At 43.0% G+C, this 26,710-nt stretch overlaps 1 long non-coding RNA gene across 1 annotated transcript in view; it reads left to right on the plus strand.

Moving 5' to 3' along the window:
• LOC109450574 (uncharacterized) overlaps positions 1 to 17,031 on the plus strand; it is an 89,527-nt gene extending 72,496 nt beyond the window's left edge. The window contains exons 4-5 of the long non-coding RNA XR_016022749.1: positions 10,538 to 10,712; positions 13,008 to 17,031. This is a non-coding gene — a long non-coding RNA (uncharacterized LOC109450574). The remainder of the gene's footprint in view (positions 1 to 10,537; positions 10,713 to 13,007) is intronic.
• The last annotated feature ends 9,679 nt before the right edge of the window (positions 17,032 to 26,710 follow it).

A 26,710-nucleotide genomic window follows, 5' to 3' on the forward strand; every position in this document is an offset into this window, starting at 1 on the left:
GGCGGTGGAGGAGGAGGGGCAGGAAGGGACAGTAGGCCCTTGATGTTGTTGTTCAACATTAGCAGCTGTCTCAGGTTGGCATTGAGTCCAGAGTGGTTCTTCAGGAAGGATTTTTCTTTTTTTTTTTTCCCCCTGAATGTTTTTCCCCCTGGAGACCAAGAGGGCTGAAGGGAACAGCCACAAAAAAGGGCAGCTCGGCTTGTGTCTTGGTCAGCTCGCCCAGGGGTAGAAGGGCCACATGCTCTCCTTGCATATGCACACCCCGCCTGCAGTTGCGTGTGGCTCTCTGCTCAGGTCACCGCCACGTTCACCTCAAATCCAGGCTCCAACGTGGCTGCTTGCCTCTCCACTCCCTGACTGGTTGGAGTCCACTGACACCAGCATCGTCGCCCAAAATAGACGAAAATAATCTTCCTCTCGGTGTATCTAATGGCTCTCTTTTCAGGAAAGAAAAAAGGAACTCAAAACTTGAAAGTGTTGTGCCTTCTTCCTTTTCCTTTCCAAGCATCTTTTTGATAGCAACAATCAAACTACTAGAATGTGCCGACTGACCTCTGAGGCCACCCTGTTCACTGTTCTCTTCTGAGCCTTTTTTTATTTTGCAAACATTCATTCGACCCCTTTCCTTAGTACGGCTTCAAGCCCCTGCTTCATGATTCCTCAGACTTTCCTTTCTGGGAGGCTCTGCTTGAAACGCTTGGTTCTGTGCTGTCCTTGATGTGTGTGGGCGCTCGCCTCCCCCATTAATCTGAGCCCACGTGAAAGGGGACGCCCAAATGGCCCTTTATTGGTTAATTCCTCTCCCTCTTCTTTCCTCTGATCCCTTCAGCTTTATTTCTCCTCGCCCTCCTCCCCCCTAATCGCCTCATCCCTCAGCACTAGACAAATACTGGGATCTTCGTGTTGGCCTTAGCTGATTAGAACCAAGGGCTGCCTAGCAAAACCTCCATGAGTGTGAGGGCAAAGCCCAGTGGGGCCCCAGACAGTTCCAGGGCCTCTGACCTCTTCTTATCCCCCTGCCCCTTCACAGCTGCACAAAGTACTAATTCCTCTCCAAGTCCCTGACTAAATTACCTGGCTGTCTCCTGGGATTTTCACACTACAGCACCTGCTTCCCCCTCATCATCAATCCTATGCTATCTTCATCTGTTACATGATTATTCCATGTCCTTCCCAGTTGCGACTTGTACAAGAAAGCTATGGGAAGCACATCTCGATAAGTTTGTGTGTGTTCAGCCGGGTTCTCCCAGCCCAGAATCAGCTCCTCCAGGGAATATAAGTCCATTAGCTGTTTAACAAGCTTTGTTGATATTCCACGTCTTTCTGTTTGCTTTGCACACAGAGCATTTCTTTGAAACCCAAACAGCCTGCAATGAGGTGCAGAACGATATTAAGGTGGAAGTGTGGGGTGTATATTGGGGATGGTGGGGCAAGGGTGGGAGGGCAGAATCAGCAGTAGCGGGAAGGAGATGAGAAGAGGAAAGAGGGGGAAGGTTTTCCACCTCCCAGATTTTCCTGAGGGAGGACACTGGCACTGCTGCATGGGTAAGTATGGATTCCCAGAGGCCCAGAGATACCCACCATCAAACATAAGCGCAAGTACACATTCTAGAACCAAGTGTAAGTGAGTTTGGATTTTCCATATCTCTTTTTTATCTTCTTCAATCACAACAACCGGGAATGGACATTATTTGATTTGGCGACAATCAGCATTTAAAAAAACAAAACAAAAAAACACTTCTGTTTTGTATGTCATTGCAAAGCATTCATCATACTTATGGGATGTTGCTCACGCCTGTCAATTCAGTGGAAAGAATATGCATCTTTCCTATCTGTATCTCTTTGCTTCAAGGGCCCAGCAATGCTAATCTTTAGCAATATTCTTTTCCCAATAAGAGCTCACATCCAATCTGAATGCTAAATAATGTTGTCACGAGGTTGCATGGGCACTGGTTAAGATCTATGCCCAAACTATAATGAATCTCTCTTCTACATAACTGTTATTGTGGCCAAAATTGGTGAACAGTCCATCCTCGAGGGAGCAGTGGGAGGAGACCAGAATATTGTGTTGGATTCTGTCCTGGACATATCTTCGGCTAGACTCCTGGAGCAGTTTAAATCAAGGGCTGGGCTGAGCAGGCCGGAATGGCTTTCAAATGACAGATTTATGGAAGGAGGCCTAATTAGATCATGGTAATTTGTAGTACAACAGTATCTTTTGCTCAAGATCTCAAAGCAAATTTCTGCCTTGATAGGTGAGCCCAACAAAGACCCATGATGTCAAGGGGTAGCCTCGATTTCACAAAAGAAATCCTTGGAAAGCCCAGGATAAGAGTCACACCTTGTATTTGGAAAAAAATTCTACAGTTCTGCTGCACATTCATACAATTCTGTCTCATTTGAGTTTCACAAAAACTTATGGTGGAGGTGGAAAGTTGGCCAATATTTTCCCCGTTGCAGAGAAGGGAAAAATGGAGGTATTGAATGGTTGGTTGAGTGACCTGCCCAAGGTCATAAAGTCAGTACTGGGGTTGATTTCTAAATGCCCCATATGGGGTTTCTGGAAAAGTGGAGTGGTGTGACTCTAAGCAGTCAGGGCAGAAGGAAACCTTGAGATACTGAGATTCTGCTTCTAATGACTTTCAGAAAGGAGTATCACTAAGGAACACAAGCCACAGAGAAGCCAAAGTGGGGACCAGTAACAGGAAGGCTGGGGATTCATCTAGGTCGAAGTCTTCAGATTGATTGCAAACAAGTGTCAGGAGCATGCGAAAGCCTTGAGTTTGCACGTCATGCTGTTACTTTGGCAAAAAATACTAATATGTGTATGTAGGTATGAGGGGACTGTGGTGGCACCTCAGTCGTTTTATAGCTGCCAGCAGAGGTGGTAATGCCCTGAAAGAGCAGGAACAATAGCGGATGGAGTTCCTGAGTGCTCTTCCCAGGGCCTCTCCTCCCTAGGATCACAGAGAGTTCCCTGACCTGTCTGGTGAGATTGTCCATTCCAGGTGACAGTTCATTCATTTATTTCACTGGGAACCTACTTCCTGTTCATCCCCATCATTGAGGTTAAGGTGATGCATAGATTTTCACCTTCAAGCAGTTTACCTTCTCGTCAGAGGGCTAAAACGTGTGCCTACAGAATAATGAGCAAAGGGGAAGGTGAGATCTGTCAGGGAAAACGCTTGTCTTGGTCCTTTGTTGCTAAGCTAACTTGTCACGGACATCATCTAGGTCTTTTATAAGGGACAGACTGAGCTTTATTCTTTGGTGTCCCAAAAGGGAAAAGACCCTGCACATGACTGATGGTCATAATTCTTTTCCCTTTGGTTTCCTGATACCTTTTACTGGAAATGATCTTAGTAGATAACTGACCTACACGAGCAGTTTGGGTACTTGTTTCTCTCTCTCTCTCTCTCTCTCTCTCTCTCTCTCTCTCTCTCTCTCTCTCTCTCTCTCTCTCTCTGTAAATATGAATGCTTTGCCATTTTGTACATAGATAGAGCCAATACCTACTACTAAATGATCCATCATGATTAAATGTAAATGTAAATGGCAGAGAAGTTTCATTTTCTAATTCTTAAATGTCCCCAGCCTGTTAGGGCAAATTTTAAATACAGTTATACATGTATTAGCAAATCCAAATACATTCATTCCTAGGAAATAAATCAATGGAAATAAATGAATTTCTCATTCTCTATGAGGTCATATCACGTAGTCCTCAGCTCAGGATTGCCCTTCCTCCTCCTGAGAATTAAGCCCAAGTGGGCAGCTAATGGGTGGAAGGCAGCTTTGGGGACCTGCAGAATGTTGAGACAGTCACCCCTGACTGTTCAAGCACATGGATTATGACAAAAATCACAAACTGCAGACTTGGCGGATTCTCCCAGAGCAGGAGGGGAAGGTGATAGCCTTCTCCAAAGTCAGAGGAGGGATGGGTATTGAATAAATCACAACAAATATGTGATATGTCCTGCAAATGATATGAAAAATTAAATACAAAGAAAGGTGAAGACAGGGCTTCTCAAATGACAGAGCTGTGGAGAGGGTGAACGGGGAGGAAGTAAGGGAAGGGGGCGAGGCAGCAGTGGGGAGGGGGCAGAGCGCTAAATTTGTGAAAAGAAAAACACTGCATAGTCTGAAAGATGACATGGTTCCCAAGTCCAGATGGCCGTTTTTTTTTTAGAGTTTTACTTGCATTTTCTGACTGAACAGACTTTGCTCAGATACTATTACTGATGTTAGAACTCGGGGCTTGGGCTCCTGTTTTCTCACCAATGCAGGGTGATACTGCAGTTGGGGTGGAGGTCAGAGTCTCAGGGAGCAGCAGCAATTTATTCTTCTGGGGAAATGGAAGGATAACTCCTGGGCAGCCCATCCCCGCACTGCGTAAAATGGAAGAACCTTGGCTCCCCGTGTGACTTCTCTTTGTGATTTGGAAGACAAATACCTCCGCTGAGTTGTCTGTGAACAGGTGCTGCAAATGGTTGGACCCTGGTTCTTACGGGCTGTGTTGGAATCCAGGGAGGCTATTTCACTCTCGTTCAGCCCTGTTAAGTTGTCAGCTAAGGGTGGGCTCTTGGAAGATAATGAGTTATGTGTACTGTAAGGAATTCCGAGGGCAGCAGAGGGGATGTAGGCTGCTATGTTAGGTCTCCCTGTAAGTACATAATGTATTACATAAAATTGCTCCTGGGATAAAGTTACTGTGCAGCTTGGAGGTGTGACATAATTCCCTTTGCTGTAAGACAATGGCTGGACACTTTTTCTTGGGGAATCCCAGGGAATTCCACCGAATCCTTTGTCAACTTGATATTGGAATCCAAGGGATCTCTTTCTAAGATCACACGACTTCAAGGGAAGCAAAACAGGGAGGGCACAAAAATTACCTTGCAGAGTGTTTTGCTTTTCTTGAGATTTCTAGATAATGATGGATACCCAATTCCTTTGTTCAGAGATGTCAGCCTGTGAATCAGAGGCAAAGCTCCCTTTTGGTTTTAGTTGTCACTGATGTCTATTTATAGTCATGGCCAAATGTGACCTCATCCTCTAGGTTTTGCAAGCTCAGCAAAGTGAGGCCAGGTTAGCCTGGCCACAGGTCTCTGAGGAACACCCCAGATGCTGCAGTGTGTCTTGTCAGCAATGCCAAGGTTTTTCTCTTTCTGCTATTCCTCAAATGCCTTTCAGCTCAGCACATCAGCGAACAAGGTGATTGGAGGAGCCATCTTTGAAATCAGAAATAAAATGGAAGTCCTTGAATACGTACAAGAGTTGCTGATTTTTCTTTCTTTTCCTTCCCTCCTTTCTTCTTACATTTTCTTTCTTCCTTCAAGCCTCTGTGTTCTTTTTTCTTCCTTCTTTTCATTTTTTTTTTTTTTTTTTTTTAGAATGGAGAAAGGAGAAGATAGTAAAACTGAAGAATTGGATCAGTCCCTAATGGAAGAATCCTCAGGGGGCCAGACCACTGAGAGTTTCCAGGGATTCAAGCAGGGTCCTGATCCTTTCTTTTAAGTATTCCAATATAGAAATGTAGGGAGAAAACACATCTGGGGAAAAAAGACAGGTCTTGTCTTGGAAGGAGCCCCAGCATTAGCGTGCTCTACCTAACTGCACAATCCATTTCCTGGGGCCTCTTGTTCATCCAATCAAAGTTTATTATGTGCTGCCTATGTGTCCTTAAGCTTCCTTAGAAGTCACCTTATTTCCCTTTTCCTGGAGTTTTTCATCCTCAGTTGGAGAAAAACTGACTTAGGGATAAAGTTAGAGCTTTATCTTGGAAGAGAACTCCATTTCTACTACGTGGTCTACTTCCTTGAAGCCGACAAAAAATTTTCCTCCTCCTAATCCAAGAATCTTTACTAAACTGTGGATGGCTCCAGGGATCCCTTCATTCATATTTCATTCAAGACCTATATTTTCGGTACAACTGCAATAACGTCTTCAAGTCTACAAAGTCAGAGGAATCAATTGATTTGGTTAATTCAGTTGAAAAAAATCTGTTGAGCCAATTGTTAAAGAAATGTGACTATTCAGTCAAAATCTGTGGCTGTGGCTCGGGGAGGTGACACTGTGTGAAGGCTTGCACAGAATGATTTGCATAGAAGTAGTGCCTGCCCAGCAATTAACCAACACAGACTAAAATGTAGGGCGCTCAGGGAACCCCAAGAAACTTGGGAGGAAACAACACAGTCATGGGAAGAGTTTGTAGTAGCTGAAGGAAACTCAAAGGTGTTATACTTGGGGAAAAGGTCCATGTTCTTCCCTCATTCTAGCAGGAAAACCCATATTTAAAGCACATTTGTGCCCTAACAAAGATGTGTTCTATAATGAAACCTACCTCGATTTTTTGGTGTGTGTTTACACTTTAGTTTTGCTAAGATGAGAACAGCCTGAAATAAAGAGGAACAAAATCAGGGAGTATAAATGTGCAGCAAGAAGAGAGCAATACAAATATCCTTCTTTTCGCTAACGTCCCCATAAACTAAAATCCCAAGCAGCTTCTTTGATTTCATTTTTGGTAATTGCAATGGAAAATTGCATCTGGGCTGACAATGTGCATACCACGCTTCAGCCCAGTGTGCTCACAAATTGCCAAGTTATAGCTCACCCCCAGCAGAAACGATGGAGATTTCTCACAGAAATACTGGCAAACCGTTAAGAGCAGTGGCATTTACTGACACTACATCCTCGCAAAAAAAAAAGAAATGACCTGGAAACTGTATATCAGCATGATCGTCAATGTCAACTGAGTACTGATTTTTCTTTTTGCCCCCTCTCCAAATAATTTGGCTTTCAAAATTGCATCTGCTGTTCTCCCTTTAGTAGATACAAAAATTATGCAGCATCTAATTGGAATTCTCCTTCTTTCCCCTTCTCTCTACCTCCTGGACATTTGTTCATTTTTAGATAAATCTGGATATTCAGAAGCTGTGGGAAAAGTATTCCAGACAAATCACAATGATCTAGGTGGGAGAAATAATCCATTTTTGAGGACTAGAATATAAGTACTTAAGGAAACGTTTAAATCCATGCTGGTTTTCCTGGCCCACACAGAACTCCCTTGGTTGTCTCCCCTAGACTGTCAGTGACTATGTTTTAAAGAAATCTAAACTTATTTCGTCACTTGCCTGAGTGAAACACAAATATTTCTTAACCACATAGAATTGATATTACATATTCACTGGATGGGATTAATACTGTGTTTCCCCCAAAATAAGACCTAGCTGGACAATTAGCTCTAATACATCTTTTGGAGCAAAAATTAATATAAGACCCGGTGTTATGTTATGTTATGTTACGTTACGTTATGTTATGTTATGTTATATTATATAGATCTGGTCTTATATTATAGTTAAATAAGACAGGGTCTTATATTAATTTTTGCTCCGAAAGACGCATTAGAGCTGATTGTCCAGCTAGGTCTTATTTTTGGGGAAACATGGTATATCTCCGTAATTACAAAAGATCTAGAGTTAATCGGAGCTAAAAGTGGGTATTAGAACTTTCGCTATCCTGGAGCAGTGGTCGCCAGCTTTGGGTCAGCGACTTCCTATGTCCAGTAAGCATCACCTGTGTAGAGAATTAATGTTACAGGATGCTGGAGGTCACAGAGGGCTCCTCATCCCTGGGAGGCTGGGACTGTGTCCTGGAACACGGAACTTTCAGGGTTTAATCCTGGGCTTTTGCTGGATTCACTTGAAGAATTAGGACTATGATTCTCTCCTTAACAAGTCAAACAACCACACGATACATACACATCCTAAAGACTAAACAACAAAATCATGTTTGTGTGTGTATCTTTTTGTTGTTTGTTTTGTCCTTACGCCATGTTTATACATCTGAGCCAGCTTGAAAAAAAAAAAAATACACCAGCATCCACTTCATCTCAGACAATCATTTCAAACAACTATTAACTAATTCTTTTGGTGGTTTTCAAAATAGAAATCGTTTGACAAAAATCGACTGCTGTTTCGTGCTCTTCCCAATAAGATGAATAAGGAATGACTGTATTGTCTATTATACGTGGCCAATAATAGGTGTTTAGTGAATGCAACTTCACTCATTTATATACTTTAAATAATTATCCCTTAATAATCGTAGTCATCTTTACTAAAATGTAGTATTGTTTGTATCTTTTTAAACATTCATGACTAAGTGGTCATATGGTAAAAATTCCCACTAAAACAGGAAAACAATTGACATCTATGCACAAAGTCTAAAGCTCTTTAATATATTCATCACTATGAAAGAAATTAATGTCCAGTCGTCTAAATAATTATCAGTCAGCCCCATCATGCTAAAGTGGGTTCCTATCGATACTGAGGTTATCTTAGCTTTGCCTCCGCTGACCCCGAGTGGGCCAGGAAGACGAGCCCGGCCACACCTAATGGCTACTTGCTGTCAAGCAGCCATGGGAAGGGCAAGTGTACGGAAGCTGCAGAATCAATCACTGGACTCATTAACCCGGCAGCCTCCCACCCCTCCCACGCGCTCCCAGACTTACACCTTGCCACCACCCTCCCTTGTCTACAATCCACACTCACACACGTCAGCTCAAGGGACCGTGCAGCTGCTCACTATACCGTCCTTCCCTCCTGACCCCTTGCAAATGGTCAACTGAAACTTAAAAGAGAATGCTTCCAAAATAAAACCTTCACTTCCCCCAGCACACACATGCACACACATGCACACACACGCACTCACATGCATACATGCCCATACATACATATGCACACATGCACACTTGTGCACTGCTAAGATTCCACCAGTGACCGTGTTGTGGACAGACCCCCCGCCCCCGCTCATGGTGCCTAGCACCCCCTCCACTGCCCCCCCACTCCAAGCCCTTCCTTTCTTTGTAAGGACACCATGCTTCCTGCACTGAGATCCGTGGCACTGCCTTCCCTCTCTCCGACTTGGAAGCAGCAGCCTCTCGTCAGGGCTCTGCTGGCCAGCCCTGTACTGTACTTCATTAGGCAGCTCTATTTAATGGTTTCAACAAAAGCCATCATTTTAGCCCAACTGCCTTGACTAAATTAAAATTTCCAATCTCTGTTTTAGTGTTCTGCAACTGATGTATACATAAGCAAAACTGGTCAACATCTGCCAGGGGGTTGGCCGAAAGTTCTGTAAAGATGTACTTCACATTTCTGAAGCATGTGCAAAGTAACAGCGTCCTTATCCTCCCGAGAGCTCTCATGGTTTTACTTCACCATTTGTTCAAACACACTTTTGCTGCGTAGAAGCCATACAGTTCATTCTCCCCTTGGTTGCCGTTTTATCTGTAGTGTCATTTTGAGTAATTGGGGTATGGTCGCTGATCAACTTACAGGTTTCTCATTGGCAGGAAGGGACCATATTGGCACCAAGAAAGAATATGATGGGTCCTCTCGGTGCATAAGCAAGTGTCCCTCTCTTGCACTTGGCTACCCAAGGCCATTAGGAAATAAGCTTACTAAAGCCTCCAGGTGTATATGGCTTCACTCTCACCAGGCCAAGGGAGGCACCTATAGAAGAAACATCGCAAACCAATGTGGAAAGATGGTCAACGCGCATATTTAGTCAGTGATCTGTGAAAGTTTTTGAATTAGTTTTTAAAGCTTTGTTAAGACCAGAACGCACAGATGTTGAAAACAAGTTCAGATGTAGCGACAGATGGTATTTGATTATGAAGCAGACTGTTCATATAATACAAAGATGCTGCTTCTGCCATACACAAGTAACTGCAGAGAGTGCAGTAGAAATTTTGGAAGGCAGGCGGTTTGAGAGGGTCTTTGTGCAGCAATAACTTTCCCATTTTCCAGCAGTGCTAGAATTGGGATAATTTCCCCCTTTTCAATCAGGGTCTCTCTCTGCCCCGCCTCCCTTTCTAGCCTCTTTTACTCCAGCCTTAAAAACTCCCCTCTCCCTCCGGTGAATTGTCTTACCCCGCCATCACATCTTTCACAACAACGGTGTCAGTCAGAGGATGCGTGGCCTCGTCAAAGGCAGGCCCGGGCCCAAATTTAGGGGGAAATAGGAAGCAATTGCCAATGTTCCCATCGTGTAAGGCAAAAGACTTCTTATCGTTCACGCTTTGTAATGAGAGCTCGGTCTTTAACAGAAGCCAGGATGATGGCTGCAAACGTGCTGCCACATGTGTGCTGAGGTTGCCGGCATAGCGCGAGCGTGATTAGACTTAGCTGCCTCTCCTGTAAAATGGGAAGAACATTTGCTCTGCTTATCTCTCTGGGGGGCGGAGAGGATCCTATAGGATGCTGGGTTAGAAAGTGTCTTGCAAAACAGAAAGTGCTGTTTACATGCATGTGTTTGTCATTGTCAAGGTCTGAGAATGGGAGAGTGTGTCTTCTACTGTAAGGATAAGACATTGCCCTGCACTGTGGGAGTTCTGAATCAGAAATCCACTGTCCTTCTTCCATGGAGGTCCTAGAAAAATGCTGTGGTTTCAGAAATTGTGCTTATTAAACGACATGAGGCCAGCAGAACCCCTGGCTGGAGAGGTATGCCCTCCAAATGGTTATTTTACTTTTCTACCTAGGGACTTTTGGGGATCAGTGACAGAGAGCGTGGTGCCACCAGACCCTGGACAATGACAAAGTTTCTCAGTGGAGTTTCTGAGTATAGTGCCAAGAAGCAGACACGCTTAGAAAAGAAGAACATGAATTTAACAGCCTCCATTCAGCCTCCTTCAGAGTCCAAGCTTTTAACTCCAGGTAAGTTACCAGGTCTCGTTTCCGAAGCTCTTGATGGCACTATTACTTTTCTTTCTCAACACAGTTGTGCCCCAGTTTGTGTTACAGTGTAGATGTGGATGAGGGAGGGGGTGGGGGAGAGGTGAGGGCAACCCCAGCACAGCCTCATTCCTGCACGACTTGAGTCACAAACCCATTGCCTGTCCCCTGCAATCCAAGACTCTTGTTGTGAAGACCTTCCTATGTGTGAAATCATATTTAGCAAACACAGATGAGCTATAGGAGACAAGGGAAAGAACCAGGGTGCCAACATGCATTGGAAGAGATTTTGAGAAAGCTTCGGTGGGTAGAGTAGTTCTAGAAGGTTCAGGATGGAGGTAGATAAAGGGGAGGGGACAGAGAGTTCTCAGGCAGTTCCTGGGGTGGAGGGCCATCCTCTGATATTTTACAAAACATCAAAAACCTGCTCCTACAAAAACCTTCTATTTGTTCACTTTATTGGTTTACATGTCAAAAAAAAATCAACCTAGTTTTATTGAGGGTAAAGCTGATATGACACTACGTTTTTATAAATAATTGGGGTTTGATTAGCCAATAAGGAAAGGGACTTCGATTCTCTCTCCAATTTACTAATGAATAGAAAATCCACTCTATCTTTATTGCAGACAGGACCGATGATGTAATTTGTAGGTCTCAGTCCAAAATGAAAATGTGTGGCCCTTCGTTTAAAAATTCCTAAGAATTTCAAAAGGGTGACAGCAAAGCAGTAAAGCCAATGTGGGACTCTCCTAAGGGTGAATGGACCCTGTGTGATACCCAGGGCTCAGGCCATTGAAGCTGCCCTAATGGCAGAGGATGGATGGAGAAGCAAACTTCTCTGGTCACCTCCCAGCCAGAACCTCTGCCGAACTTGGGAGACTTCTGTGGTTGGAGTACAAATTTATTGAACTTCGATACATTAACAGATGACCCAGAGTCAGGAGGAAAGTGGATGGCAGTGACCACAGATTCACAAAAGAAAACAGGTGGGCAAGAAAGCAGGTTAGACAAGGATTAGGAAGTCCTGGGTTTACTCTCAAATCCCGTCACTAAGCAGATTTATGAACTTACCCACTTGAGAGGAATAATCAGGCCTTCCCACTCCAAGAGTTGCCCAGAGCTGATGTGAGCTCCAGGGGTGATGCTGTAAATGTCAGCGTGTAAGGTACACGTGCTGGCAGGTCAGTGGTCTTGGCTCAGGCAATGTGCGCTACAGGGTGGGGGCTGAGTTGATTAACCAACCAGCCTGTCAGGATTGGTGAGGCATCCTTTGTGTTCAGCACTGTGTTGGGTGCCATAGTTATTGCAGTGATATCTGCGGGGACACTGGTGTTTGGAATCCTCTCTGAGTATTCCACTGAGTGTTACCCATTCCCGAGACCCTGGGAGAAGTACCTTTAGTGAGTTGGCAAGTCCTTAGGAGGCACATCACTAACTCATGCATGTTCAGATGGGTAGGGGAAGCAGCTCTGGAAGAGGCTATATTAACCCATGAAAAATACAAATAACACTGAACTTGATGAGCAGAAGTAATATGTGTGTGTTGATGAATTGATCTCTTTGATTAGAGAGCTCCATTAAGTAGCAAGACACACAGTTCCAAATCCAAAGGGGGCGAGGGGTGGTTGGGAGAGGTGTTTGGCCCTAGCTTAGGCCCTGTTCCCTGTTTTTGATGAGGACTAATTACATCTTCTCCCCCAACTCCAAACCTCCACCACACCTACACTGAGCACCAGAACCTCCAAAGGACGTATTTCCATCATCTTGGTTGGGACTATCTCTGAAGAAAGGAGATATAAACAGCTTAATCTTCCCAATGGGCCTGATTTGTGTGTCTGCTTTTGGGTAAATTGCTCCCATTAAAGTGACAGCACCCAGCTAGCCCATGCCAGGACTCCCATAGGAACTATGAGATAATGACTTTGTGTTGCTTTAAGCCACTAGAGGTGTGGCAATTTGTTATACAGCCATAAAAAACTAACATGTTGTGATACTGTATCACATAGTAATAACTGCCACTTATTGGGTGACTACTGTGTACTTGGATTTGTACCAGGGTATTTGTACATGTTCTCTTAATTCTCAGAACAACCTGGTGATGGAGGTACTTTAAGGACTATTTTAGAGATGAAGAAACTGGGGTTCAAGTAACTGGTTGGAGAGCACAGAATAAGAGATGAGATGAGGGATTTGCACCCAGGTCTGTCTTGTCTAGAGTTCATGACAACTAAGAACGAAGGCAACTTTCTTTTATTGTGATTTCTCTCTTTCTCTCAGACTCCACCCAATCCATTGCCTTTCTGGTTTGGTAACGTATCAAGATCCTGCTACATGCTGGAATTTCTCCCTCTCCACTCTCATCTATGCCAGGTGCTTGGGAAAACCAGCCCATCTCCTGTCCCTGGGTGCCAAGCCCTCCTTCAGAGACACCGGGCATCTGAGCATGTTGCCACCTGGAGCTGTGACACGTTAGGCTCTAGCGGTTCTTCACAAGAGCAACTGTATTTGGTGCTCACAACCCCCTCCTGGACACTGCCATTGACACTGAAGCATGTATTCGTTTTTTATGGCTGGGTAACGAATTCCCACCACTCCAGTGGTGTGCTATGCAACAATTGGCATAGCGCAGACAACAGAAGGGCTTTTGAACCAGATATATTTGAATTTAGTTTTGGATTTCTCAAGGCTCCTACGTAACAGCCTTAGCCTAGAACTAGCATGGAGAAGACACTTAGTAAAGTTTGCCACAGAAATTAATAAAGCTATGAAATACTCTTGACGATGATGTCAGCAAGATGGTGGAACACGAAGCCTCAGGCCTCGTTCCTCCACTGAGACACCAACTTCACAACAATCCACGGTGCAAAAGCCTTTATGAGAAGTCCGGAAACCAATCAAGAGTCAAGGGGGCACAGCTTCATTCACTTGAAATCAAAAGTGTTGCAGACCTGGAGACTGCGCAATGGAGACCGGCAGCTGTGTGATGCCCCGCGCTGACTTGTGGTCTTCCAAAGACGCTCTGCGATTTCAGCCGACCACACAGAATTTGAAGAGAGCACAGACATCTCTGATGACGAGAGGACACTGAGAGGTAAGGATGTAGCGCTTGCAATTCTTAATGATGCTTGAGGAAACTTGCAGGTGGATGAAGGTAGTTGCATGTCATGGTTCCCCAAGGCAAAATATAATTCATGGCTTGCAGTCCCCTAGTCCAAAGAAATTTAGGACTTTCAGTTTGCACATTCCCTCTGTTGGCAGTACCATTTATTTCCGTGCATTTTGTTCCTTATATGTATATTGGGGCAAACATTATTACTATTTTTTCAGGAAAAATTTTGTTGTATTTGCGTTTTCTCTTTTTCGCCCTGGTTCCTAACGGGATGTATACTGCTTGTAGATACAGCTCTCCAGTTCTCCTTTGTTGTGAAAATCTAGATGATGGACATGTGATAGAGAAGATGAAAAAAACCTGTGAGTTTCATAGATCGGATAATGTAGTAGAGCACAAGCTCTGGAGCTAGATAGAGAAGGTTTAAATCTCACTTTCACCACTTACTAGCTGGGTGACCTTGGGCAAATAATTTCTGTCTCTGTCCTCATTCATGGGGTATAATAATAGTATCTGTCTTACACAATTGTGAAGATGAAATGATTTGATAGATGTAAAGTAGCTGGAACAGTGCCTGGTATGTTGTAATTCTGTGTAAGCATTTGCTGGTATTACCATCCACAGAGTAACATACTGTAAGAAATTGCGGAGGTTGAGAATGGAAAGTAGGATTTGAGAGGTGGTGAGCTTCAGGGAGTTGATGCTGACATATGGGAGATTTTAGAAGGAGCAGAAATGGAGAAAGGGAAGCTTTCGGATGTTTGTTGTGCTTTAAGATCCTACTTTGTCTTGTAGTATTTTTATCTAGAGATTGTGTAAAGATTTGAAGTGCTTTGAATTACTTTATTGTTTCAAGAGCAAATTTCTTTAAATGCGCTACTGAGCCTGTCCAACTTGAAATGTTCAGTGGACATTTAAGTGGAAATGTTGAATAGACAGTTGGATGTAAGAGTCTGGGAGATGGCCCAGCTTAAACCATACATGGCCCAGCTTGGGAGTTGTCAGTATAGAAGGTATTTCAAGCCACGAGACTGCTTACGATCATTTAGAGGTTGTACATAATGAAGAGAAGTGTGATAACAGCTCCTGGGTGCTTCCAGTCCTACCACTGTTTACCTTGGTCACATTAAATATTGTCTTTGAAGATCTAGTTCTATGTGTTTTGACTCCCCAGATGAGGACAGTAATATCCCCACTTTCTCCCTACCGGTACCTCCTAACTTGGGCCAACCATACCTTGTGTTTACATTGTCAAGGTTGATAACCTTTACATTTTTCTCTGTAAACACCATTGAGTCCTCTGTAGCCATAGGTTGATTCTCAATGGTAGCAAAGAGTAAACCACAGTTATAGTATTACAGTGAAACCGGGCAAAGTGTCAAGAGTACATTTCCGTCTTGACTGGTTCAAGTCATTCATTTAATAAATAGTTACTGACTCCCTGCTATCTCTCAGGCATTGTTTTAGGTGTTAGCGTTATACAAAACAAATTGCCTGCCCTCATCATGATTACCTTCTTGGGTGGCCCCCATGTCACTTGAGTACAAATGTCTCTACAGCACATTCAAAAGTCTTCTCTGTTTTCCAATCCTCTTTTTTAACTCTTTCCTTCTCTCCTTAAATATATATCATCTTAGCTGTCTGGTGAAGCACCAGGAAAGAGCTTAGTGTCTTTCCTCCTCCAGTGTGACAGAACATCTTCCTACTCATACAACCCTCTCCTGGACACATCCTCCTTTGGTTCCCTGGCTCCATAGCATCTTCCAGGCCTTCAAATTCAAATGCTCTCCATTTTCTCCAAGTACAGGGCTTAATTGTCTCCCCCACTAGAGCATGGCTTCCACTGGGATATGAACTATGTCTGCTTTAGTCATCACTGTTTCGGTGAAGCCTAGAACAAATGATTATTGAAGGAATGAAAGAGAAGAATGCCCTGACACTTCGTGTGGCCATGACCCCAGAGGGTCTCTGCCCCCAGAGTGAAATGACTCTTCAGCCAACTCTCAGCAACTGTTTGAGAAGTTGATTGGCGAATTCCCAGACAGCAGTTTATCACAGGCCACGCTGGGGACAGTGCACAGAGTTCAGGCAAAACTAACTTCAAGACCTCTAAGATGCATGGCTTCCAGTTGTGAATTAGGAAAGCCACACTTGCTGCCAGCTCACTCTGGGGCAATAACCAGCAGGAAGCTTGCAGTTTTACCTATGAAATCAGCGGGCACATGCAGCTGAAGTGCTGCTCCCCTTCTGAGCTCCTTGAAGATAGACGGGGTCTTGTCCATGGTTTCCCCCTGGACCGACCTGAGTGCCACGTACTAAAGATGAGCTCAATACATATGTGTTAAATAAGCAAGTGTATACATTCAGGGGGAACTACTCATCTACCATCATATCATTTTTAAGTCAAATTTCTTCTTTTAAAAATTGTTTTAAAATTATAAAAACAATAAAGCTTGTAAAAATTCAAATACTTAAAAAGGTTATACAGTAAAAAATAAGATACCCTTCATCTCTCCTCTCTAATCCCAAGTATCTATCTATCCATCCATCCATCATCTATCAGTCAATCAATCAATCAATCAGTCCTCCATCTCTTTATCTGTCTTTGTACAATTGGTCCAGAATATTGAGAATTAAACAATAGAAGCAATAGGACATTCCACCAGAGCTGGCTGGACAGCTGATCTCGGTTATTGGGAGGGACTCTCTCTCCCTTGAGGTTGATCAAGAACCCCAGCGCGTATGGGATCCAGGAAGACTGTGGACAGGCCTTGGGTCTCTAGTCAATATGCTTCTGTACTTAGTGCTTACTGCTTATAACGCTAAAGGCTCTTAAAGGCAGGTGGTTCTGCCAGGGTACCTCTGCACTGTGACAGGCTGGGCTGCAGAAATCTTTGCTTCTGCCTTCAACACTTCAGCACTGGTTAGCTCTCAGTCCTCCACAGGTTCCCATGTCGCAATTCTACCCATCTGTCCACTTCAAGGAAGGAGCTTTCTGGCCTCCTAAGCCAAACCCTAAATTCTCATCTCCTCCTAGTCACCATGGCATGGGGTTGGTTGAGATCCCTCTCTTCCCCTTAAGACACAAATGCCTCCATCCTGTCTTTCTCAGGGACAGGTTATCAACTCATAGATCGGATGGTTAAAGGCTGGTAAAGTCCTCTGTGATGAGTGAGCCAAATTAAAAAAAAACATAAAGACCAGACTGCCCTTAAAGGGAACAAAAGGAAATTCTCCTCCTACTCCTCATCCCTCTTTTTCATTTCCCTTTAAGACTGGTACACAAGAAAGGCATCAATTAAGCTCTCAATTATTCATTCTATTATATATATATATATATATATATACATTATTCTGCTCCTAGACTTTTTTAGTTAGTAATTTGCCTTGGAGAGCTTTCTGTGTTGATATAGGGATGTATCTAAGTTTAAAAATCATTCCCAATAAGCATATAAAGTAATTTATTTAATCATTTATCTAAGATAGATTTTATTTTTTTGCATTTGAATACATTGCTTTCATGAAGATTTTTATATATTTTTGTGCATTTTGTGAATACTTTTAGTTCCTAGATGTGGAATTACTAGATCATATTAGATTTTGATAGGTACTATCAATTTGTCCTCTAAAAAATACCTGTTTATAATCCTGAAATACTGTCTGAGAGTGCCCATTTCCCGATGCCCATGTCAAAAATGAATATCAATATTTTACATTTTTCTAATCTAATTGGCAACAAAAATCATATTATGTTTTAATTTGCACTTCTCTGATTGCCAGTGAAGTTAAACCTATTTTCAGATATTCATTAGCCACTTTTATTTCTTCTCTGGTATTTTGACTACTTGTGTCCTATGACTATTTTACCACTAAGCAGTACAAATTTTTATGGATTTATAGATGCTCTTTATATAGTAAGTGGAAGGGATTGACCCTTGGGCTCATTGGTTGTGAGGACTGACTGTGATTACAGTGAAAGAGCTATTATGGAGGGGTTGATCTTACGGAACAGGCTTTGCTTTTGCAGGGCTCTGGTGACTGACTGCCTACTGTGCTGTTTGGGTGTGTCATCCTTGAGGGTGGCTGGGTGATGCTCCACCTCAGTTCAGAGATGACCACTGGGGGTGCAGCCGGGTGGCTCAGGTGTTTGGAGTGCTGTGCTCCTAACATCATGGTCGTTGGTTCGATTCCCACATGGGCCAGTGAGCTGCACCCTCTACAGCTAGATAGAGAACAATGGCTCAACCTGGAGCTGGGCGGCTGTGAGCGGCTGGCGGCCGGCATAAGCTGCGGTGGGATGCCGTGAGCTGCCGTGTGCTGCCGTGAGCAGCCGGTGGCCAGCGTGAGTGGCCAGCAGCCAGCATGAGCAGCCAGCAGCTGGCAAGAGATTCCATGAGCTGCTGTGAGCGGCTGTGAGTTGCCAGCCGGCGACCCGTGACCCACTGGCTCAGCTGGGTAGAGTGCAATGATAATAATCCCAACATGGGCCAGTGAGCTGCGTCTTCCATAACTAGACTGAGAAACAGTGGCTTGATTCGGAGTTGGGGGGAGGAGGGAAAGGAGGGAAGGGAGAAAAGAAAAAGGTGACCATTGGGCATGCCAGCCCCAGGGTCATCTGGGAGGGGACCTGCTGCAGGCCAAGTTCTGCCGCAGCCTGTGCCCTGCCCAGGACCACCTGGCATGAGCTGCAAAGTAATCTGCAGATGACCACTGACTGCACTGTGCTTGGAGGTGCGTTGAGAGGCCAAGACCAGCTGCTGCTATTGCCGGGCTTAGGAGTGCTCCGCCAGAGGTACGGGACACACTGAGACCAGATGCTGCTTGTTTGGGTTTTGTGAACCTTTGAAAGACTTTAGGAAAGTCTGAAGCATGAGCCAAGGCAGGTGGTTTGTATGAAAAAACCATTGGAAGGGTCTTGGGTGTGTCTGAAATTTGGGTGGGGTGGAGTCTCCAAATCATTGAGACTCAGATATGGCAGCCAGCTGCATCTGCGCACGGGAATGGGAGAAACAGTGGCTTCTGCCAGCTCCTCCATCAGGGAGAAAGCTGCCCCTTCAGCCCTCACCCTGAAGCCAGACAATTTAGTTCCTCCCCATATGTCCCCATGTCCCCAGCACCTTTCGAGCTGCTGCCCCAGCACTGGAGCACAGTGAGTGAGTCCATTAGTAAGTCCATGCACAGGCCCTGGGATTGTGGCCACCCTCCATCTCTCTCATCCACAATATTTGCTGATTTTCCACAACTAGAAATTATGGGGACTTCTCTCCCCGGCACTGGAACCCTGGACTGGGAAGCCTGGTACAGTGCTGGGACCCCTCACTCCTCACTGGGGGCGGGGGGGGGGACCCTCCACAGCTGAGATATCCCTTCTGATTTTTCATGGTCACACTCAGGTGAGACCAACCCATTCTGCTTCTCTGCCCCTCCTACCAGTCTTGAAAAGTCTTCTTCTGTATTTCCTTAGTTGTAGGGCTTCGGTTGCCTGACTTCAGGTGATTTTTAATGATGATTGCTTTGTAGTTTAGTTTTTGATGTGGTCTTGAGAGGAAGTGAGCACAGCATTTATCTACTTTGCTATCTTGACCTAACCTGTTGCTTTATTCTTAATATTTTATAAGTTTGGTGGTTATTTTATTTCCATTGAATGTTCTAGTTGTTTACTGATAACATGTAGAAAAAATAAATTGAAATATACAGTACTTTTCCAAATATTTATTGAGTGTTCTCTATGGTCTCCTCCCATTCCTTCCTCCAGTCTAGTGCTGGTGATATTGGAAAGTACCAAGAGTGAAGAAACAGAGGCCAAATTCAGGAGTTACTATGTGACTTCCTCTCAGAGTTGATGTGTTATCACTCCAAAATCAAACAGAAATACATTTTCAGTGCTCAGTTGTTGACATTAACCTTCCCTCTGTCTAGATTGGATACATTGGAGAACTAACTGTATATCATATGCAAGTAATTATTGCCATCTGAATTTTTGAATAGTGGCTTATACAAAGTACACGTTTGACCATCCACTTTGCAAATAGCCATTTTATCTAAAGGTTAGAAAACAAGTTTGTTTTGAGACACCTGGAGAAGTCAGGATGCCCACAAGAGGATGTAGTTTAAGGGAGTACAGCATTCCCCATGATGCGAAGAGAGGAAGTGGCTAAGGGTTACATAATCTACCAAATTTTTTAGACATGGTACTTTCAAACAAGAGGTAGTATGCGGCTGCTTATGGGTCTGAAAGGCTATCACTTCTCCCTAAAACAAACCACCCTGCAGATTTATCAGCTCACTAGGTAACTGAGTCACATTATTAATATCAAAGAAAGAATATGATGGCCTCTACGGTGTTCAGATAAAAAAAATCTCTCCAAACAAAGGTCTCCACATGGAGATTTTTTGTTGGCTGTGTCCAGGTCTAGGAAGCAGTCACAGAACTACAAGTTTATTTATATATTTTGCATTCTTTCAAATATCAGGGGGGCTCACTCGGTTTATACTCACATCATTTAAAAGTGAGTATTGCTGTTCTGAACATCGTTTAACCTTTTCTTTATTCATTCTTACTCCGGTGGTGTCACTGGCCTGATTCCACTATGTCAAATGTATGCAGCAGAGAAAGGAGATACACCAGCAGCTGGAGGAGCTGAGCGGAAGGAAGGAGACTAAAACATATTAATCCCATTTTAAGCAACAGTCACTGTGTTAAATACTTCCAGATACAATACCACATTTAATCCTCATAGCAATCTTCTAAGAGCATTGTTATGGTCATTCATACACGAAGAAACTGAGGTTCAGGGAAATTAAAATTTGAACCAGGGTCTGTTTAACACCAAATGCCATGGGTCAGAATTGCAGCGAGAACTACCAGAGATCTTAGGCCAGGTCTCCAGGAATCTTTGAGATAAGACTTGTGTAATATTGAGGTCAAAGATGAGTCTAAATGAGTTGGACCTATCCATTTAGAAGTGGGTTTCTTTATTGGCAAACTAGTTTGTCAAGCTATCCTCTGGTGGGTAAGTCAGAATTCTTTCTGACAGCATGAAGACCTATAGTCATCACGAGAGTGTTGCTGTGTTGCTCTTTTAGCTCCAGAATCTACTCCTTGGAACCCGGTCATGGACTTTCCATCTACAGTGTTGCTTAGTGTGCTAAGATCAGATGAACAGAGCTGAGGAAGCTGTAGGGAGACAGAATTAGCAATAATTCTTTCCCACAATACTGCACTCCATTCTTCTAACATACCTCAAGTGCATGCCCTCGGCCAAAACAGATCTGGCAAGAGGGAGATTAACAATGATGACAAAAATAGTCCCTGACTTGATAAAACAAATATCAACTGGGTCAGGGGACAAGAACTGCCCATAACCAACCTTGGGATCTAATATGTTCTTCATTAGGACAGGATTGCACCATCTTAAGTATTTCACCTCATGCTAACTCTGAAGTTAGACCTTATATCACTGCCCTTGAACTTAGTCAATATTTGCAAACTGTGGGGGGAAAAAAGAGGATAGAGATCAGCAAGAAAGGTAAATGTAAGATATTCTGGAATAACTTTTTTGGTCTTCTGGAAGCTGATAATTTCCTACTTGTTGATCTTTCAAAACTGACTTTGGAGAGTAGCCTTACTTGGTGGATGTTTTATGTGATATTGTGTGTACTATGGGGGCGGGAGAGTGGTAAATTTTCATTGAATAACACATGGCTTTGTCTTGGTCTGGACTCCATAATTTCCTCTCAAGATAAAGATGAGCTCATTTGAACCTATCCGTCTCTAGATCAGTAAACACTCTGCATGGGTCAAATTCCAGCCACAGACCCCGGGCTCCTGCACTTAGGGAGCCCATTGATTTTCCCTTTCCTGAGGCTTCAGGGTGAGAGGTCAGGGCAGGTGGGGGTGTGGGTGGCTTAGATTCTTTCTGCCTTCCAACTCTGCCTCCATACTCGCTCTTCCCAAGTCTCCAATTCCCAGAATTATGAGCTTTCAATTTCACTAAGCCCAGAACACGTTTCAGCATCCAAGTGCCTTCTTCAGCCATCTTTTCTGATCACTCACCCTTAACTCCAGTCTTCCTAAATAAAGTTTCCTTGCCTCTTCCCCACTTCTTCCTTACCTGTAGTAGAAAACTTCAAACCCATCATCGCACTAATCCCAGAAAAACACAGCACATGCCATCTGTGTATTAGATCCCCTCCCTCCCATTTATAACACACACTCATATGTACCATTTGGAATGTCCTTTTGAAGATGGGGGACATAGCTCTCTCCGGTTTATGTACCCTGCTTGCTTCCTTTACCAGGTGCTCAGCAAGGGTTGACTTGGGCCATTTAATTGATCAAAGGAGAGAAAAAAGAGTAAGACATCAATGATGGCATTTAAAATGTCAGTGATGACCCTGTGGGGGCAGCCATGTTTCCCACTGTCCAAGGTTAACAGTAATTCTTCCTACCTGACTTCCTCTTCCTCCTACCATTTATTGAGCGTATCCAATACCAAGAATTTCACATAGCACATCTCATTTACATTTATAGCACAGTTTGAGAGGTGGGTGTTATTTTATGAAAGAACAAACAATGACTCAAAAAGACTGAAAACCTAACAAGTCGTGAATTAGGCTTCGAACGTAGGTCTGTCTGGCTCTGTGTCTCCTATTTTCCTCATGGGTCCCCAAGAGCTGAGGTGAGCTGGGCAGTGCAGACTGCCCACAGGAGCACACAAACAAAACTGGGAATACATTGATCCAGGTCAGGACCTCGTTTCCTCTCTGCTGGTGAAAGGCATACTCTTCTCTGTGCTTTTCTTTCTTAATAGGTAGACCTCTTACAGACAAAAGTTGGGCTTGCTCACTGAACAAAATGCAAACACTTCAGAAATGTATAAAGTAAACATGAAAATTACCCCCTCCCCTAAATGCTTCCTTGCTTATTTCCACTCCTCAGAAGTAACATTTACTATGGTGGTGTGTGTTCTCCAATTTGTGTGTGTGTGTGTGTGTGTGTGTGTGTGTGTGTGTGTGTGTGTGTGCGTGTGTGTATGTACACATAGTAGTTATACATAAAGACGTATCAATTCTTTAAAAAAAAGTGGAGTCATTTTATATAAACATATTCCTATATTTACTGTTAAAACTAACAACATATTATGGATACCTTTTCATTCCATTACATAGATATATCTCAACCTCAAACTTTTACTGGGTGCATAATATTCCACAGGCGATGGAATTAAAATACAGAGCTTACAATTAAAAGTACATATGAAACTTTAAAAAAACAAATTAAAGTTTTGTGTGGCTGTGGGAACATAACAGAGGAACGGTTATTCTTGGGGTCATTTCTACCTGAGTTAAATTTACCTTAAAGAGGTGTAAAGTAACACTTTATTTTAACAGTTACCTAGTGGAAGATAGTTAGTTTGTCTATAATTTTCCATTATTACATATAATCCTGCAATAACTGTTCCTGTACATGCCATATAAAATTTAGACACACTGATGGAGGGTTTCCCAGCTTCAAAACCGTATCTGTGACTCTTTCCTGTTCAGTCATGGGTAACCTCTGTTTCTAGAGGGGATTCAGGGAGGAAATGCAGAGAATAAAGAATCAGATTTTGACTTTTGAATTTCTAAACAAGATCTTAAAACTCTGTTGAGACAATAATATTGGAAGTCAAAGCTTTTAATTTGCCAGAATCTGGCTTTTTCTGATGGAAAAGACTGTTCTAGTTTCAAAAGTTAAGCACTGAAGGAATCAAGGTGTAAAACCTCACGCACAACAAAGAACAGAAGGTGACAGGTGAGGAGCCAGCCTAGCTCACCCTCACTGGCGGGAAGTGTTCCTGGACTAGGGGACAAAATGGCTAAGAGAGACTTCATCAGACCCTGTCCCTACTGAAAAGTCCTGCTCCTTATGTCCTGGGCTGCATCTGGAATTTGGGTGAAGGTGACAGAGCAGCAAAGTATGCTTGGGGTTCAGAAGGAGGGATTTCTATCTATGTCCTACCTGGTATCTAGAATATAACAGCCATGCAGGAATGCTCTGGGCCACCATGCTGGAGCTGCCGAAGGGTACCGATTTTACAAGCGCCGAGAGCAGAGGGTCTCAGCTGCAGAGTGGCTTGAGAAAAGAGACAAATATTCCTGTGTCCAGACCACTGCAGGAAATATGACGGGGAAGAAAGTAAGCTAGTGATGGCCTGAGCATTCCTCGGTGGAAAGTGGTGTGAATCCCAGAAACCATGTTAGCAAACAAAGCATGGCGCCCCCATGACAACTTTGAATCAGATGGCTCTGGATTCCCTGCTCAAGGACCAGAAGGGACAGTATTGTTAAACATCAGCCGAGAGCCAGAAGCCTCCTCACTGATCCCCAGGAACTTAGATGCCACCCTAAGGAAAGGAGCAGAAAGGGATGGAAGCTAGTCTGACAGTGATTAGATTATTTCTACCATCAGACAAAAAGAAACTTGTAGAGTTGCAGGGAAAAGAAAGCCACACATTTTAACCTAACTGAATATGTGCCTTTGCTGTTCCTATCTGCTAAGTACAAATATTTCTGAAAGATTGACGGCTGTATGTGGTAATGCAAAAGCATGCACATTTTCAAATGTCATGGATATGGCCAAGTTCCTCTCCAATGTCTTGTTGCTTATAATGCAATTCTCAAGCTTCACCAAATTGACTGGGTTCAGTGCCACTCAAGTCTACGGTACTTTAGAGCCTGGCGTCTTATCCTGTCTTCTTAGAATATAAACAAATAGGTTTTGTATTTTAAGTCAATAGTCCAGAAGATGAAATTGTCTTTATTTCTTTTATACAGAATGAAGAGCCTATCTTTAATTTGCATTACTTTTCTGGGTTTCTTTTCCTTTTTTTTTTTTTTTTTTTTTTTAATTACTGAGGGAAATCCTTAAAGTCCTGCTAGCTGAATCTGGCTTTTTCCAACACTCAGAGTTCCAAAAAGACATATTTAAATGAGACATGGCTTCTGAATTAGGCCAACTGGCAAATTGAAATGGCAGAAAGAGCAAAGGCTACTTGGCTTTAGTAAAAGAAGAAATTAGGAGACAGAAATTAGCACATAGTGTTTGAGTTTGCTGACAACCCCATCCAGAAATATTTGTTTCCATTTTCATTAGAAGGCAGGAAAAAAGCAAATCAACATATCAAGAAAATTTTTCCTGCTTTTCACCCTGAAGTAAGTCTAGATCTTCCTTCATCTCAGTTGGTTACAAGTAATGAGCACTGCTTGTTTGTAGTATAGTACTTTTTCAAACTACGCTGCTGAAATGGATTTGCTTCTATTTTTATTTAGGATTTTTGCATTGAATTAATAAATATACGTTTCATAAAACAAATTGGGTAATTTTATATAAATATATATATAAAGATACATACACACAATGATCTGATCTGTGTATCCAATATGATCTAAATTTGATAGAATTCACCCATAAAACTATAAAGGCCAGCTGCCTTTGGGGAAGAAAAGGAGATTATTTTTGTTTTGTTTTTTGGATAACGTTTTCAATTTCTTCTATGGCTCTGGTTTCTTTCTTTCTTTTTTTCTAGAGTAAATTTTAATACCTTCTTTTTCTTTTTGGTTAGAAATGCATTCATTTCACTGAGATTTCTCACACATCTAACTAAAGTGTCGATTCTATGAACTCTTGGATAGCAAATGGAGAAAACATAGCAATAATACTCAATTGGTAATGTATAATTATTCATGAGTTTTTCTAGAATACAGATACCTACACACAGATACACATGCCCAGATAATGCTTGGGTGCATGATCATTTATCCTCCTGTGTGTCAGACTTCAAGACTTTCTTGCACAACCTTACGTCAGTTGCTGAGCTGTAAACAGGAATTTAGGGAAAACATTTCCCTGGTTACCAAAGATTTTCCAGTTGTGAATAATTGGAAATAAGACCATTGATTTTTGGAATTATTTCCCAACAGGTCAAGAGTAACAACAATGACAAGAAATCCATAGCTCCAATTTTCATGGTCTAGAGCTGCGTACACCAAGGAATTTCCAATACCAGCAAAGCGCAGGGTACTATTTGCACAAGCACTGGGGGAAAACCCAATGCTTTCTCCACCAGCAGATTTATTTGCAGAGACACAGGCATTTTTTCCAGGGTGGCTGCCAAACTATCTCCTGAGCCTGTCTAGCTAGCACCTGGGCCACTCAGCAGGGGGCTTTGCAAATAATACCCTCCCCTTTGCCAGGATAGAGGCAGCCTGAGTGATTCTGTTTCAGTCTGTTATGGCACCTTAATCTTTCTAAGCTGCTTCACTCCTCTTCTGGGGCCTACCCAAACATGGCAGGCTGGAGGTGTGGCCACAGCAGCTATATGCCTGAGGCTGAGGGCAAGGGTCTGGGGAAATGGTAAGTGTGGGGCAGAAGCTTTCAGTTCCTAGAGAACTTTTGTGTTCTTCAAAATTGGAATGTACTGGGAATTTGCGATGGGTAGGGGTGTAATTCCCAGATCATAACTTTAAAAAGCATGATGAGATGACAAAAGCCACTGACATGGGGGGAAAAAAGGGAACCAGTAATACTTCGACACAAATGCATGTGTCAGGCTCTGCTCTGTCTCTGTGGTATAAAAATAATCTTGTTTAAGGATTGATAGAACTCTCATAAGCTATTATTTTAATTTTTACATCCATCCTTAAAGATCTCTTACTCTACCTACTGAATATTGTGTGGTTCAGCAGAGAACTTTTTTTTTTAAATGAGGGTTTGACAGAACTTACTTGTTACTTAATACTCACATTCATACTTAGAGATCTGTTTGGTCTTACTCAATAAGATCATTGTTTTGAGCAAAGCACTGCACCCCAATATAGACACGAAGCT

Source organism: Rhinolophus sinicus, chromosome 11 (genome assembly GCF_057876585.1).
Source record: "Rhinolophus sinicus isolate RSI-liver-muscle chromosome 11, RSI-T2T, whole genome shotgun sequence".
Taxonomy (NCBI): domain Eukaryota; kingdom Metazoa; phylum Chordata; class Mammalia; order Chiroptera; family Rhinolophidae; genus Rhinolophus; species Rhinolophus sinicus.